A 15612-nucleotide genomic window follows, 5' to 3' on the forward strand; every position below is an offset into this window, starting at 1 on the left:
CGAGGGGGAACGGGGATAAACTGGAGAGGGGCAGGTTTAGACTGGACATGAGGAGGAATTTCTTCACCATGAGGGTGGGGAGGCCCTGGCCCAGGTTGCCCAGAGCAGTGGTGGCTGTTCCATCCCTGGAGGGGTTCCAGGCCAGGTTGGATGGGGCTTTGGAGCCCCTGATCCAGTGGGAGGTGTCCCTGCCCATGGCAGTGGGGTTGGACCTGGATGGGCTTTGAGGTCCTTTCCAACCCAAACCATTCTATGATTCTATTACTCGGAGCCCCTGGGACCTTTGGGAAGGCTTCCAGCAGATGTTGTGAAGGTTCCTACTCAGGAGCCTTCTCGAGCTTTATAGAATCACAGAATTACAGAAACCCCCCCGTAGAAACTTGGGGCATAAAATCACTCTCCTGAAGATCAGGTGGGAAATGCAAACATTCCGCAGCTGGAGGAGGTGACCTATAGGAAATAACCTCTCCATAAACCCATTCCCACCTGTTTTGTCCTCTCAGATCTGCTCAGTCGGAGCCGTTGTGGTGAAGCAGACGCTGAGGAAGAAAGGCGATGGCCACGGGGAATTTTTCTGCCCAGATTAGTCCAGATATTGCAAAAATGTTAGAATCATGGAAACACGAAAGTTGGAAAAGCCCTCCGAGCTCATCCAGTCCAACCATCAGCCCAACCCACCGTGGGACCGAACCCTCTCCCCCAAGTGCCACATCCACATGGTTTGAAGCCCTCCAGGGACAGGGACGGCCCCGTTGCCCAGGGCAGCCTCGGCCAGCGTCGAACAACCCATTCCATGAGGGAATGTTTTCCAATATGTGATCTAACCCTCCCCTGGCACAACTTGAGGCTGTTCCCCGTCATCCCATCGCTTGTTCCTTGGGAGGAGAGCCCCTTCCAATACTGGAAGGTATCTGGTCTTTCCTTCCAAGGCAATCCCACCATTCCCATATCAACCTCAGGTCCCCTCCCTGCCCTCGTTCTTCCATCCCATCTTCTCTCTTTACCCCTCGTAAGGTTTCCATAGAGTCATGGAATGGGTTGGGTTGGAAGGAACCTTAAAGCCCATCCAGTTCCACCCTTCAGACACCTCCCGCTGGAACAGGGGCTCCGAGCCCCATCCAATCCGGCCTTGAACCCCTCCAGGGAAGGGATGTTCCCCATCTCTCTTTCTCTTCCAGCCCCTTGGACGATCCCTTCCCTCTGGCGGCATTGCCAAAGACGTTGGCACATCGCAACGAGCCCTTCTGGAGCTCCGAAGCCAAAGAGCGCACAGAGAGCGCTTTGTGCGCCGCACCGTTTCTGTGGGAATCCATCCGGGAATAAGACTGCACAAAGAGGGAACGCTCGGCCGACGGAGGAGGAACAAGTGTGCCATGCCCAGAAAGAGCCGCCTTTATTGTCCAGAGTGGCAATTATGTCAGCTCCGGAGACAAAAACTGGGGTCATTATGGGAATAAAGAGCAGAGCGGCGCTGAAAAGAACAATTTGAAGGCTGCAAAGAGCCAAGGAATCTTCACATGCACAACGACGCCTTGGAAACACGTGTGAGATGGGCAGAAGGGGGGTCGAGAAGAGCAGTTTCTCTTTGCCTTTCAGGGAGATTGGATCGGGCGGCGGATTCTTCGTTAAGACGGAGGCAAAGCCTCTCCCGTAAAAAATAGCTGCGACTCGCTTGGCAGCTGCCGAGGAGCGTGAGTGTTGTTTGGCTTTGTCAGCTGCCGCTCGGCAGGCAGCGAGCTCCTTCCCTTCACCCTCCCTGCCTGCTTCTCCTTCTCCAGCTCCGCAGCCAATCCTGGGTCTGATCCTGTTCCCGGCCAAATAAGGAGACTCGGCATGAGGAGCTCCTGCAGGGACCAACACCCACCGGGGCGAGCGGCCGTCTGCGGTGAATGTAGGGAGAGCAGAGATTGAGATGAAGGACACTGGAAGGATGGGATGTCATCCAGAGGGACCTGGACAGGCTGGAGAAGAGGGGCTGGAGAACCTCAGGAGGTTCAACCAGGCCAAGGGCAAGGTCCTACCCCTGGGTCGGGGCAATCCCCGGGTTCAGTACACGATGGGGATGATGGGATGGAGAGCAGCCCCGAGGAGAAGGACTTGGGGTGCTGGTCGAGGAGAAGCTCGACAGGAGCCGCAACGTGCGCTCCCAGCCCAGAAACCAACCGTGTCCTGGGCTGCATCAAGAGAAGCGCGGCCAGCAGGGAGGGAGGGGATTCTGCCCCTCTGCTCCTCTCTGGGGAGACCTCAGCGGGAGGATTGGGGCCAGTTCTGGAATCCTCAACAGAAGAAGGAGATGGAGCTGTTGGAACGGGTCCAGAGGAGGCTCCGAGGATGCTGCGAGGGCTGGAGCACCTCCCGTCCGAGGACAGGCTGAGAGAGTTGGGGTTGTGGAGAAGAGAAGGTTCTGAGGAGACCTCAGAGTGACCTTCCAGTACCTGAAAGGGCTCCAGGAAAGCTGCGGAGGGGCTGTTCATAAAGGCTGTGGGGATGGGACGAGGGGGAACGGGGATAAACTGGAGAGGGGCAGGTTTAGACTGGACATGAGGAGGAATTTCTTCACCATGAGGGTGGGGAGGCCCTGGCCCAGGTTGCCCAGAGCAGTGGTGGTGCCCCATCCCTGGAGGGGTTCCAGGCCAGGTTGGATGGGTCTTTGGAGCTCCTGATCCAGAGGGAGGTGTCCCTGCCCATGGCTGGAACTGGATGGGTTTTGAGATCCCTTCCAACCCAACCCAACCCCTGTTGTCTCCATCCTGGTGACACCACTTTGTTCGACACCGATGCCTCAACACCATCTCCACATGGAACAACCCCTGTGAAGCCCACGCTGCTCCGCTGGCGCTGCCCCAGACCTCCACCCTCTGTGGAATAGTCTATCCCGGGTCGGATTTTCACAGGTGGCGAACGCCCTTCGGAGGGCGTAACTTGATGCGAGCGTAATAGCTCGGCTGAAGAGCAGCTGCAACATTGCTGAGCTCCTTCGAGGCCTCTTTAGAGCAGAAGATGACCCTTAAGTGGCTTTTGGTGGCTTTAAATAGAATTTACACACAGTTGGAGGCGACTTTTACTCTGCTGGGGTGAGGTGCAGGGCTTTGGTGTCATGAAATAGCCCTGTGGGGTTCAAATAGCGATGGTCCACATCCTGAAGGTGCATCTCACGCAGGCATTTTGCATTTATAAGATTTTAGTGGATAAAATCACTTTTTTTTTTGGATTTTTGGAGTCTTTTGAGCATGAAAGGGAGGAAAAAGGGAAAGCTCCAGAACCCGGAGCAGAGCATAAACGACTGTGAGCGATGCCAGCAGGTTCTCAGCCCAGGGAGGTGGGTGGATAAATGGAGTTTTTTTGCTACAGCCGACGGTTCCTGCTGCGCGGAAGGGCTGTCGGGAGTTGCTGATGAAGGAAATCGCAGAAGTCGGTGCTTTATTTTCTCTAATAAGGCAAATGCCTTAAAAAAAAGATGCCGTGAGCTCATTCCGAGGCGTCTGCAGAGGGCGGAAAGCCAAACGCCTGCTGAAAAGCCCAACTGTGAGGGTAAAATATAGTCGAGTAACGCGGTCAGCAGCCACCGAGAAGGAAACCAATGGGATTCCGATGGATCCAGGGTGTTATCGGAGCTGGGGGGGATTATTCTCCAGACACTCGCAGCAGCAGCTGGAGGTGAACACCTGCTCCTTCGGGGCTGACATCAAGATCCTGATAGAGGTGTCCCGGAGTCCTGCATCCAGTTCTGGAATCCTCAACAGAAGGAGGAGATGGAGCTGTTGGAACGGGTCCAGAGGAGGCTCCGAGGATGCTGCGAGGGCTGGAGCACCTCCCGTCCGAGGACAGGCTGAGAGAGTTGGGGTTGTTCAGCCTGGAGAAGAGAAGGCTCTGAGGAGACCTCAGAGTGACCTTCCAGTACCTGAAGGGGCTCCAGGAAAGCTGCGGAGGGGCTGTTCATAAAGGCTGTGGGGATGGGACGAGGGGGAACGGGGATGAACTGGAGAGGGGCAGGTTTAGACTGGACATGAGGAGGAATTTCTTCACCATGATGTGGAACAGGTTGCCCAGAGCAGTGGTGGCTGTTCCATCCCTGGAGGGGTTCCAGGCCAGGTTGGATGGGCTTTGGAGCCCCTGATCCAGCGGGAGATGTTCCTGCCCATGGCAGAGGGTGGGACTGGATGGACTTTGAGGTCCCTTCAATCCAAACTGTTCTGTGATTCCATGATTCCGTGATTTCTAAGGTGTCCCCAAGGGATGGAACCCCCCACGGCGAGCGGGGCACGGCGTCAATCTTTAATGTTTTAACCACGCTTTCGCTCTGGTTTGGGCAGGAGGAGGGCGGGTCTTGAAAAGGCTCTGTGTAACTGTTCGGGATGTTTGGGAGAGGTCAGAGCAGTCGGAGTTCAAAGCGCTGGAGATCAGCCCTTCGCGACACTCATGGCTTGGGAGTTATGCATCTCAATGATGACGGCTTCTTCCCAGGCCTTTCCCTTCGGGCTGCCCGAAAGGAGACTTTTCAGAGCTCCGCGGTGGGAATAAAGGATCCATAGATGCAAGAGGCAGACAGAGGGAATTATTCAGAGCTGCAAGAATCGATGCCTTACTGTGTGATCCGCAAAGAGCGGGCGTGAACTGGAACGACCCCGGGACGCGGACGTCATTGTGTAAAGGACTGTCTCTCAACAGATGGACTCAGTCATGGCAAACGCGTGGCAGAACCATCTGAAGAGGAGAAATGCAAATTTCCTAGGAGGGAATCCTTACTCTGAGGGATTCAGGCAGCTTCGGGCTGTGCAGCGGGAGGATTTGGTTTCCTTCCAGTCCTGAAGGGGCTCCAGGAGAGCTGGGGAGGGGCTCTGGATCAGGGGGTGCAGGGAGAGGACGAGGGGAATGGTTTTGAGCTGCAAGAGGGGAGATTGAGATGAGATCTTAGGGAGAAATGTTTTGCTGTGAGGGTGGGGAGGCTCTGGCCCAGGTTGCCCAGAGCAGCGGTGGCTGCCCCATCCCTGGAGGGGTTCCAGGCTAGGTTGGATGGAGTTTGGAGCCCCTGATCCCATGGAGGTGTCCCTGCACATGGGACTGGATCAGTTTTGAGGTCCTTCCAACCCAAACCATCCCGTGGTTCTATGATAATGGTTCTCCTCTTCTTGAGGACCACATGATCATATGGCATCGCCCTAAAGAAGGTCCCTTTGGCCATCCCAGATCAGTGCGATGGGAACAAGGGGTTCCAGGCCAGGTTGGATGGAGCTTGGAGCCCCTGATCCCGTGGGAGGTGTCCCTGCACATGTTTGGAACTGGATCGGTTTTGAGGTCCTTCCAATTCAAACCATCCTGTGGTTCTATGATAGTGGTTTTCCTCTTCTTGAGGACCACATGATCATACGGCATTGCCCTAAAGAAGGTCCCTTTGGCCATCAGATATCCCAGATCAGTGCGATGGGAACACGCTGAGGGGGAGAGAAACAAGAGAGACAGAGAATCCCTCAGCCGAGAAGTGCTTCAGGGCAAGATGATGCTCCACCTTTTCCCAACCAGGAGTTCCAATCCATGAGCAGATGGCGTTGCTGGATCTTTCTGCGTTCCCAGAATTCATAAATGGGCTGAGGAAGTCACGATTTGAATCCTAAAGCTTTTCACCACCAGCTGAAGTCCTGGAGCTGACGAGAAATAGGAAGGAGAGTTTCATAACCAAGAATATCTTCCCTTCCTCGTTAAGACGCTGATCTTTGCACACACGCCTGGTTTCGGTTGCGTCTACTTCCCCAGCTCCATAATTTCTAGTGTGGGTTGTTGGATCCCCTCTTTGAAGTGGGATACTCATGGACAGACGTCACTGCATGGTGAGAGGAGCTGCTTCTGGGCAGATAACGTGCCTCAGGCTGCCTCCAGCCCTCTGGAACAGCCAGGGTCCTAGAACCGTGGAATCATTGAGGTTGGAAAAGCCCTCTAAGCTCATCAAGTTCAACCTCACCGCGTCAACTGAACCATGTCCTGAAGTGCCACGGCCACAGAGTTTTTGAAGGCCTCCAAGGACGAGGACTCCTGAGCATCTTGGAGCGTTTGGAGAGTCAACTCACTCTCCAAGGGTGGGATCTCTGCGTACGTGCAGGGAAGAAGGTGGAACAGGGAGACAGGGATGGGGCAGAGGTCACCAAACCCAACCCCAGACCACAGCAGGGACTTTCCTTCATCTCCATTGGGTTCACACCCACACTTCCTCAGTGCCCGTTGTTGAGAAACCCAAACCATGAGGCTGGCAGGGAGGAAAACACCGATGGTGCCGCGTGTGGAGAACCTGAACGCCGGGGATGGAGAAGCAGCGTTGCCTGAAGGTTAGCGCCTGGTTTCATCGCTGCTTCTGCTGCAACCAAAGTCACTTGATTTCTCCAGAACAGCCTCCCACTTCCCGTGAGCCGAGCGCTGTTCCCCCAGCCCACTCGCAGCTATAAATAATATCCTCGCTCTGTCTGCCTTCGCCTGCAGCCCAACCGGAGAGTTGGGCTTCCCAGAGATCAGGAGACGGCACTCAGAACCACGGTGGTTCTTGGAGAAGCTTGGATGCCCGTTCGGGGCCGTCTGCTCTCCCGATCCGCAGCTCAGAGGGTGTGGAGTTGGTGGGGCTTTAGGTTTCAGAGGTTTGTGTCCGTTGGCAGTGAAGGGACAGGATGGGGGGGGGGGTGGTTTTGACCCAGAAAAGGGCAGATTGAGATGAGATCTTTGTTCTGGAGGCACCATTGGCTTTGTCGGAAGGGGGTTGGAACTGAGTGGGCTTTAAGGTCTCTTCCAACTCAAACCATTCGAGTCCTAAAAGGGATCAGGGGGTGCAGGGACAGGACGAGGGGGACAGTTTTGAGCTGAAAGAGGGGAGACTGAGATAAGATATTAAGAACAAATTGTTTGCGGTGAGGGTGGGGAGGCCCTGGAACAGGGACCCCAGAGCAGTGGTGGCTGCCCCATCCCTGGAGGGGTTCAAGTTGGATGGGCCTTGGAGCCCCTGATCCAGTGGGAGGTGACCCTGCCCATGGTTGGAACTGGATGGGCTTTTGAGGTCCCTTCCCACCCAAACCATCCCATGGTTCCATGATAATGATCCTTCTTGAGAGCCACGTGACCATATGGCATCATCCTAAAGAAACTCCCCTTGGCCATCAGGTCAGGCATCCAAGATCAGTGGGACGGGAACATGAGGGGCATGGAAACATTCCTTTATTCATAGAATCATAGAATCACAGAATAGTTTGGGTTGGAAGGGACCTTAACGATCATCCAGTTCCAACCCCTCTGCCACGGGCAGGGACACTCCTGCTGGATCAGGGGCTCCAAAGCCCCATCCAATCTGGCCTGGAACCCCTCCAGGGATGGAGCACCACCACTGCTCTGGGCAACCTGGGCAAAACCCTCACGGTGAAGAAATTCCTCCTCATGTCCAGTCTAACTCTGCCCCTCTCCAGTTTATCCCCATTCCCCCTCGTCCCATCCCCACAGCCTTTATGAACAGCCCCTCCGCAGCTTTCCTGGAGCCCCTTCAGGTACTGGAAGGTCACTCTGAGGTCTCCTCAGAGCCTTCTCTTCTCCAGGCTGAACAACCCCAACTCTCTCAGCCTGTCCTCGGACGGGAGGTGCTCCAGCCCTCGCAGCATCCTCGGAGCCTCCTCTGGACCCGTTCCAACACCTCCATCTCCTTCTTCTGTTGAGGATTCCAGAACTGGCCCCAATCCTCCCGCTGAGGTCTCCCCAGAGAGGAGCAGAGGGGCAGAATCTCCTCCCTCCCTGCTGGCCACGCTTCTCTTGATGCAGCCCAGGACACGGTTGGTTTCTGGGCTGTGAGCGCACGTTGCGGCTCCTGTCGAGCTTCTCCTCGACCAGCACCCCAAGTCCTTCTCCTCGGGGCTGCTCTCCATCCCATCATCCCCATCATGTACTGAACCCGGGGATTGCCCCGACCCAGGGGTAGGACCTTGCCCTTGGCCTGGTTGAACCCTCCTGAGATTCTCCAGCCCCACTTCTCCAGCCTGTCCAGGTCCCTCTGGATGACATCCCCTCCTTCCGGTGTGGCAACTGCCCCACTCAGTTCGGTGTCATCTGCAAACTCGCTATTCCATGATCCTGTTCTACGATTCCAAGGAATCTGAGCTGACAGCCATAGAACACCGGCGCTGGCCGCATCGCGCCTCGTCCTGCCCCACTCTATCGGAGATTTATGTATAATTTATGATCTATTTATTAGGGTTCAGATGAAGTGACAAGACTTTCTGGGTGATGAGAGCTTCGTGTGACCAAATTCCTTCTTCTTTTTGCCTCTGAATTCGTGACGATTCTTCTTAAAACGGAGCAATACTGCATTTACCGCAGGCAATTCATAACGGAACCTTTCCTGAAGTGCTAAGCAGCAAGAAAAGGGCAGAAAGCTGTGCAGAAGGCGCTGTGAAAGGGGAAGTTGTTTTGAAGGCATCTTAAAATACAGAGTGACGTCTCTAAGGCTAAAGAACAAACAAGGTCACGAGCTGTCTGCGAGACGGAGGGAAGCTGCAATAGCACAAAATTTGGGTCACTAGGAGGGTGCCCGGGGTGTCGGGGGAAAAACGCTGAGCGATGGATGATTCTGATGTATTTTTAGATCTTTAAATGTGTCTGCCTGACATTTCCTTCACGTTTTGTGTAACAAGGAGTTACCAGCGCCAGTCCACGCAGGAGGTGGTCAACGGCTTCAGTACACGATGGGGATGATGGGATGGAGAGCAGCCCCGAGGAGAAGGACTTGGGGTGCTGGTCGAGGAGAAGCTCGACAGGAGCCGCAACGTGCGCTCCCAGCCCAGAAACCAACCGTGTCCTGGGCTGCATCAAGAGAAGCGCGGCCAGCAGGGAGGGAGGGGATTCTGCCCCTCTGCTCCTCTCTGGGGAGACCTCATCAGGAGGATTGGGGCCAGTTCTGGAATCCTCAACAGAAGAAGGAGATGGAGCTGTTGGAACGGGTCCAGAGGAGGCTCCGAGGATGCTGCGAGGGCTGGAGCACCTCCCGTCCGAGGACAGGCTGAGAGAGTTGGGGTTGTGGAGAAGAGAAGGCTCCGAGGAGACCTCAGAGGGACCTTCCAGTACCTGAAGGGGCTCCAGGAAAGCTGCGGAGGGGCTGTTCATAAAGGCTGTGGGGATGGGACAAGGGGGAAAGGGGACAAACTGGAGAGGGGCAGGTTTAGACTGGACATGAGGAGGAATTTCTTCACCATGAGAGTGGGGAGGCCCTGGCCCACGTTGCCCAGAGCAGTGGTGGCTGTTCCATCCCTGGAGGGGTTCCAGGCCAGGTTGGATGGGGCTTTGGAGCTCCTGATCCAGTGGGAGGTGTCCCAGCCCATGGCAGGGGTGGAACTGGATGGGCTTTGAGGTCCCTTCCAACATGATCCTATGAATCTATGAGTCAGCTTGCTGAAGTGTGGGAGACACTGGTTCTCGCTCTCCAACCCATTCAGTTCCACCTCAAGTGCCCTGGAGTTCCTTCGGTCGTTTGGAAGAGCTCGGCTCTAATCCTTCCAAGCAGGAGGAAGGATCATGGCACCTTCCAACACAAAGGTGCAATGCAGCGAGGAGCAAAGGCGGCGAGAAAAGGGCTGGAACCGTTCAAACACGGACTCTGTCAGTCCTCACACGTGACTTGGGATGAGTCACCTCATCCCGTGTGCCATTTATCGGAGGGCAAGTGTGAGATCTCCGTTCCCGGAATAGGAAGGAGCTGCTGCATCCTTGTGATTCACCACAGGTGATCTGGAGCTTCATATGCTCCAAGAGAGCAATTCCCGGACAAAGGAAGATGATTCTTATCCACAGGAATGGCTACGGGACAGGAGAGAACGTAATCACGAATTGATGGAGGAAGGGATGATGAGGAAGGGTTATTTGGCGTAAAACAGTCAAAAAGATCTTCCCATTTCACTTAAAAGGAAAATAAAAACTAAAGGAGTCGGTTTAGATCCGGAGAAAAGGGAAACTCCGAATGGGAACGGAGCAGGTGCTGGCTACGGGGTGGAGCAGCGACGGGGCCAGATCGGAGGGAGGTGGATAAGAAGGATTCTGAACATATTTACAGCCATCTGGCACCTCCTGATCGTCCAAAGGATGAGGCTGCCTGAGCCCTCTCCAAAAAAAAGGGAGGAAGGAAGGGTTTGTTTGGGCAGAGGAGCCCAAAGTCTTCCCAATTCCAATGTATGGCTCTTGGAAATGGTTTTATATCACTTACGGGATTGTTTCTGTCTCTGGAGATGAAGGGAAATGGTTCCAGAAGGAAAGGGAAAGGCTGGGGCTTCCCTTCCAGGTTTTGGAGACTCGAGTCATAAGAAAGAAAAGAGTTTCTTGGGAGGCAGAGGCAAGGATCAGGAATGGCTCAGGAAAGCTGGGTTCCTTCCCATCCCACCATGGATATGGTGGTGGTCTTGGGAGTCCTGCAGGTTTCATGTGAAATCTGCAGCGATCATAGAATCATGGAATGGTTGGGGTTGGAAGGGACCCCAAAGCCCATCCAGTCCCACCCCCTTCCATGGCCAGGGACACCTCCCACTGGATCAGGGGCTCCAAACCCCATCCAACCTGGCCTGGAACCCCCCTAGGGATGGGATCTGGGGGTTCTGGTGGACGTCAGGTGGGAATCATGGAACCGTGAGATGGTTTGAGTGGGAAGAGAGCTCAAAGAGCATCCACTTCCAGCCTATGGGCAGGGACATCTCCCGCTGGATCAGGGGCTCCAAACCCCATCCAACCTGGCCTGGAACCCCTCCAGGGATGGGGGAGCCATCACTGCTCTGGGCAACCTGTTCCAGGGCCTCCCCACCCTCACTGTGAAGAATTTCTCCCTAAGATCTCACCTCAATCTCCGCTCTTCCAACTCAAAACCGTTCCCCTCCTCCTGTCCCTGCAGTCCCTGATCCCTTTCAGCACTGGAATGGTTTGAGCTGGAAGAGACATTAAAGCCCATCCTGTTCCAACCCCCTGCCGTGGGCAGAGACACCTTCCAAGGAAGCCAATGGTGCCTCCAGGACAAATGGATCAGCCAGGAAGAGAAGCTGGAAGACACCTAAGATGAGTAGGAAGAACCCTTCCAGCAGCAGCGCACAACCCCCCGTTTGCGGCCGAACGCGCAGGAGTGCGGCACTTGGGGAATGTTCTGCAAGATAACAGAGAGAAGGTGGCAAACTGACCTCCCCGTCAGTTCTTGTGACCACGTACGGAGTGCTCCCACCTGGCAGAGACGCTGGAATGCCGGGATTGCCGTATTAGTCTTGGGCTCATCTGGTTGCCACCGCTCAACCATGAGCTGAATGACCCTCCCACGTTGGATATTGCAACCCAGGCAGCTCTTGAGTCCCACCACCATCCCTCAACACTCCAAGAGCTGCGGGATCAACAAAGGCAACGTTTCACCCAGCTGGAAGCCCAAACTGTCCTGAGGAACCACATCCCTCGCGTGATGCTCTTGGGGTTCCGGTGCTGGGAGACCGTTGCTTCGGTCCAGTGCTCGTAGAGCACATTGATCAAACTCATTCCAGCTCAAAACCACCTCCTCCTTCGCCCCTTGGGGAGGCACACGCTCAGACTTCAGCGCGGAAAACAGTTTGGCTTCCCTCTTCGCTTTCCTTCCGTTCGCGGTTTGTTGGAAGGTGAATGAAATGTTGTCTTGCTCTGCCCTCTTATGATGGCAGTGCGTTTCCAGCTGGTTTGACTCGGTTTCTCCTCTCTGCAGCATCGAGAGAGGTTTCGAAGCTAAAATCCACGACAGGAACACAGACTCCAGGGTCTAAATGACCGTATTTAACGGGGTTGATTCCAACGGTTGATACACACGGCTCCGTATCGCTCATTTTTTTTCCTTCTCATTTTTTTTTCAGATTCTCTTTTTAATGAAGTTTTCCAACGTTTCACAACTATGTGTTTATACCATAAAAACTGAAGCAAAGCCGTTCTCCTCACCCTCTTCCTGCACTCCTTGATCCACAACCCCTCCCCAGCTCTCCCGGAGCCCCTTTCAAGCACTGAAAGATGCAGAAACTGTGTTTGTTTTTGAATAAAAAGGTGGAATCTTTGATGTAAAGAGGAGATGGAGCTGTTGGAACGGGTCCAGAGGAGGCTCCGAGGATGCTGCGAGGGCTGGAGCACCTCCCGTCCGAGGACAGGCTGAGAGAGTTGGGGTTGTGGAGAAGAGAAGGCTCCGAGGAGACCTCAGAGTGACCTTCCAGTACCTGAAGGGGCTCCAGGAGAGCTGTGGAGGGGCTGTTCATAAAGGCTGTGGGGATGGGACGAGGGGGAACGGGGACAAACTGGAGAGGGGCAGAGTTAGACTGGACAGGAGGAGGAATTTCTTCCCCATGAGGGTGGGGAGACGTTGGCCCAGGTTGCCCAGAGCAGTGGTGGTGCCCCATCTCTGGAGAGGTTCCAGGCCAGGTTGGATGGGGCTTTGGAGCCCCTGATCCAGAGGGAGGTGTCCCTGCCCATGGCAGAGGGTTTGGAACTGGATGATCTTTAAGGTCTTTTCCAACCCAAACCACTCTATGACTCTATGGTTTGGTCGTAGACGGGGACGGTTGGAGCTGAAGGTCTCATAGAATCATAGAATGGTTTGGGGTTGGAGGGACCTCAAAGATCACCCAGGTCCAACCCTTCTCAAAGGTCTTTTCCAACCTAATGGTTCTAACAGGAACTATTTCTTATATTCCGGGTGGAAAGGGGGCACTGAGGGGCTCTGAGGGACACTGAGGGGCACTGAGGGGCACTGAGGGACACTGAGGGGGCACTGAGGGGCTCTGAGGGGGCACTGAGGGACACTGAGGGGGCACTGAGGGGCTCTGAGGGGCTCTGAGGGACACTGAGGGACACTGAGGGACACTGAGGGGGCACTGAGGGGCTCTGAGGGGCTCTGAGGGACACTGAGGGACACTGAGGGGGCACTGAGGGGCACTGAGGGGCTCTAAGGGGCACTGAGGGGCTCTGAGGGGCTCTGAGGGGCACTGAGGGGCTCTGAGGGGATCTGAGGGGCAGTGAGAGGCACTGAGGGGCTCTGAGTGGCTCTGAGGGACACTGAGGGGCACTGAGGGACACTGAGGGGCACTGAGGGGCTCTGAGGGGGCACTGAGGGGCACTGAGGGACACTGAGGGGCTCTGAGGGGCTCTGAGGGGCTCTGAGGGGCACTGAGGGGCTCTAAGGGGCACTGAGGGGGCACTGAGGGGGCACTGAGGGGCACTGAGGGACACTGAGGGGCTCTGAGGGACACTGAGGGGGCACTGAGGGGCTCTGAGTGGCTCTAAGGGACACTGAGGGGCACTGAGGGACACTGAGGGACACTGAGGGGCTCTGAGGGACACTGAGGGGCTCTGAGGGGGCACTGAGGGGCACTGAGGGACACTGAGGGGCACTGAGGGGCTCTGAGGGGCACTGAGGAGGCACTGAGAGGGCACTGAGGGGCACTGAGGGGCACTGAGGGGGCTCTGAGGGGCTCTGAGGGGCACTGAGGGGTTCTGAGGGGGCACTGAGGGGCACTGAGGGGCTCTGAGGGGCTCTGAGGGGGCACTGAGGGGCACTGAGGGGGCACTGAGGGGCTCTGAGAGGGCACTGAGGGACACTGAGGGGCACTGAGGGGGCACTGAGGGGCACTGAGGAGCACTGAGGGGTCACTGAGGTGCACTGGGGGGCACTGAGAGGGCACTGAGGGGTATTGGGGGGGTACTGAGGGACACTGAGGGACCATGAGATGCAGTGAGGGGGCACTGTGGGGGCATTGTGAGGCACTGGGGGGTACTGGGGAGGCACTGAGGGTCTCTGAGGGGGCACTGGGGGATTGTGAGAGGCAGTGAGGGGGCACTGGATGTCACTGGGGTGGCACTGGGGGGTACTGGGCGGCACTGAGGGGCACTGAGGGGACACTGGGGAGTACTGGGGGGCAGTGAGGGGGCATTGGGGGGCACTGGGAGGCATTGGGGGGTAGTGGGGGGCACTGAGGAGGCAGTGAGGAGCACTGGGGGGCACTGGGGGGCACTGGCGGGCTCCGAGGGGGCACTGAGGGGCACTGGGGGGCAGTGAGGAACACTGGGGTGCACTGGGGGGTATTGGGAGGCACTGGGGGGCACTGGGGGGGTACTGGCAGGCACTGGGGGGGCACTAGGGGGCACTGGGGGGGTAGTGGGGGGCACTGAGTAGGCAGTGAGGAGCACTGGGGGGCACTGGGGGGCACTGGCGGGCTCCGAGGGGGCACTGAGGGGCACTGGGGGGCAGTGAGGAGCACTGGGGTGCACTGGGGGGGTACTGGGAAGCACTGGGGGGCACTGAGGGGGTACTGGGAGGCACTGGGGGGCACTGAGGGGGCACTGAGGGGAGCACAGAACAGCGCTCCCCCCTCCACACGACCGCGCTGGCGCCGCGCGGGGTCATTGAGGAGCGCGGGGCGGAGCGCGGGAAACTGCGGCAAATCGCAGCCAATCAGCGCGCGGGGGCGGCTCCGCCCCTGCCGCGCGGGGCCGGGGAACCCCGTGGGGAGCGGCTTCCCGCGCGCGCGCCCCCTCAGGGACGGGGCGGGGGGGGGAGGGAAAGATGGCGGAGACGCCCCTGAGCTGAGGGGGGGAGGGAGGAAAGGAGGGGCCGGAAAAGGCCAAAGCCCCGAGGGGGAACTGCTCTGGGAATGGGGTTCCCCTCAGTGCAACTCAATGGAGGAGAGCGGAGCTGATGGGGTGTGGGGTGCTCTGAGCCAGGCTGGAGGCAGCGCTCGGGGGCGCCTTTTTGGGGCATTTTGGGGTTCTCGTAGCGAGGCTTCCCTCCGCCTGGGCTGGAGAAAGCACTCTGGGGCGCTTTTAGGCATTTTGGGGTGCTTTTAGCCTTCAGAGTCTGTCTGCCTGGGCTGGAGAGAGCAGTCGGGGGCGCTTTTAGGCATTTTGGGGTGCTTTTAGAGTTCAGCTTCCGTCCGCCTGGGCTGGGGAGAGCAGTCAGGGGCGCTTTTAGGGAGTCTGGGGCGCTTTTAGGCAGTTTGGGGTGCTTTTAGAGTTCATCTTCCTTCTGCCTAGCTTAGAGACAGCAGTTTGGGGCGCTTTTAGGCATTTTGGGGTGCTCTTAGCGAGCCTTCCCTCCGCTTGGGCTGGAGATAGCACTGTGGGGTGCTTTTAGGTGTTCTGGGGTGCTTTTAGCCTTCAGCTTCCCTCCACCTGGGCTGGAGAGAGCAGTCAGGGCCGCTTTTAGGCAGTTTGGGGTGCTTTTAGGTGTCATCTTCCTTCTGCCTGGCTTAGAGACAGCAGTTTGGGGCGCTTTTAGGCATTTTGGGGTGCTCTTAGCGAGGCTTCCCTCCGCTTGGGCTGGAGATAGCACTGTGGGGTGCTTTTAGGCATTTTGGGGTGCTTTTAGGGTTCAGCTTCCCTCTGCCTGGGCTGGAGAGAGCAGTCGGGGGCGCTTTCAGGCATTTTGGGGTGCTCTTAGCAAGGCTTCCCTCCGCTTGGGCTGGGGATAGCACTGTGGGGTGCTTTTAGGTGCTCTGGGGTGCTTTTAGGGTTCAGCTTCCCTCCACCTGGGCTGGAGAAAGCACTCTTGAGGTGCTTTTTGGTGCTCTGGGGTGCTTTTAGGGTTCAGTTTCCCTCTGCCTGGGCTGGAGAAAGCAGTCGGGGGCGCTT

This window comes from Cuculus canorus, chromosome 28 (assembly GCF_017976375.1).
Source record: "Cuculus canorus isolate bCucCan1 chromosome 28, bCucCan1.pri, whole genome shotgun sequence".
NCBI classification, from domain to species: Eukaryota; Metazoa; Chordata; class Aves; order Cuculiformes; family Cuculidae; genus Cuculus; species Cuculus canorus.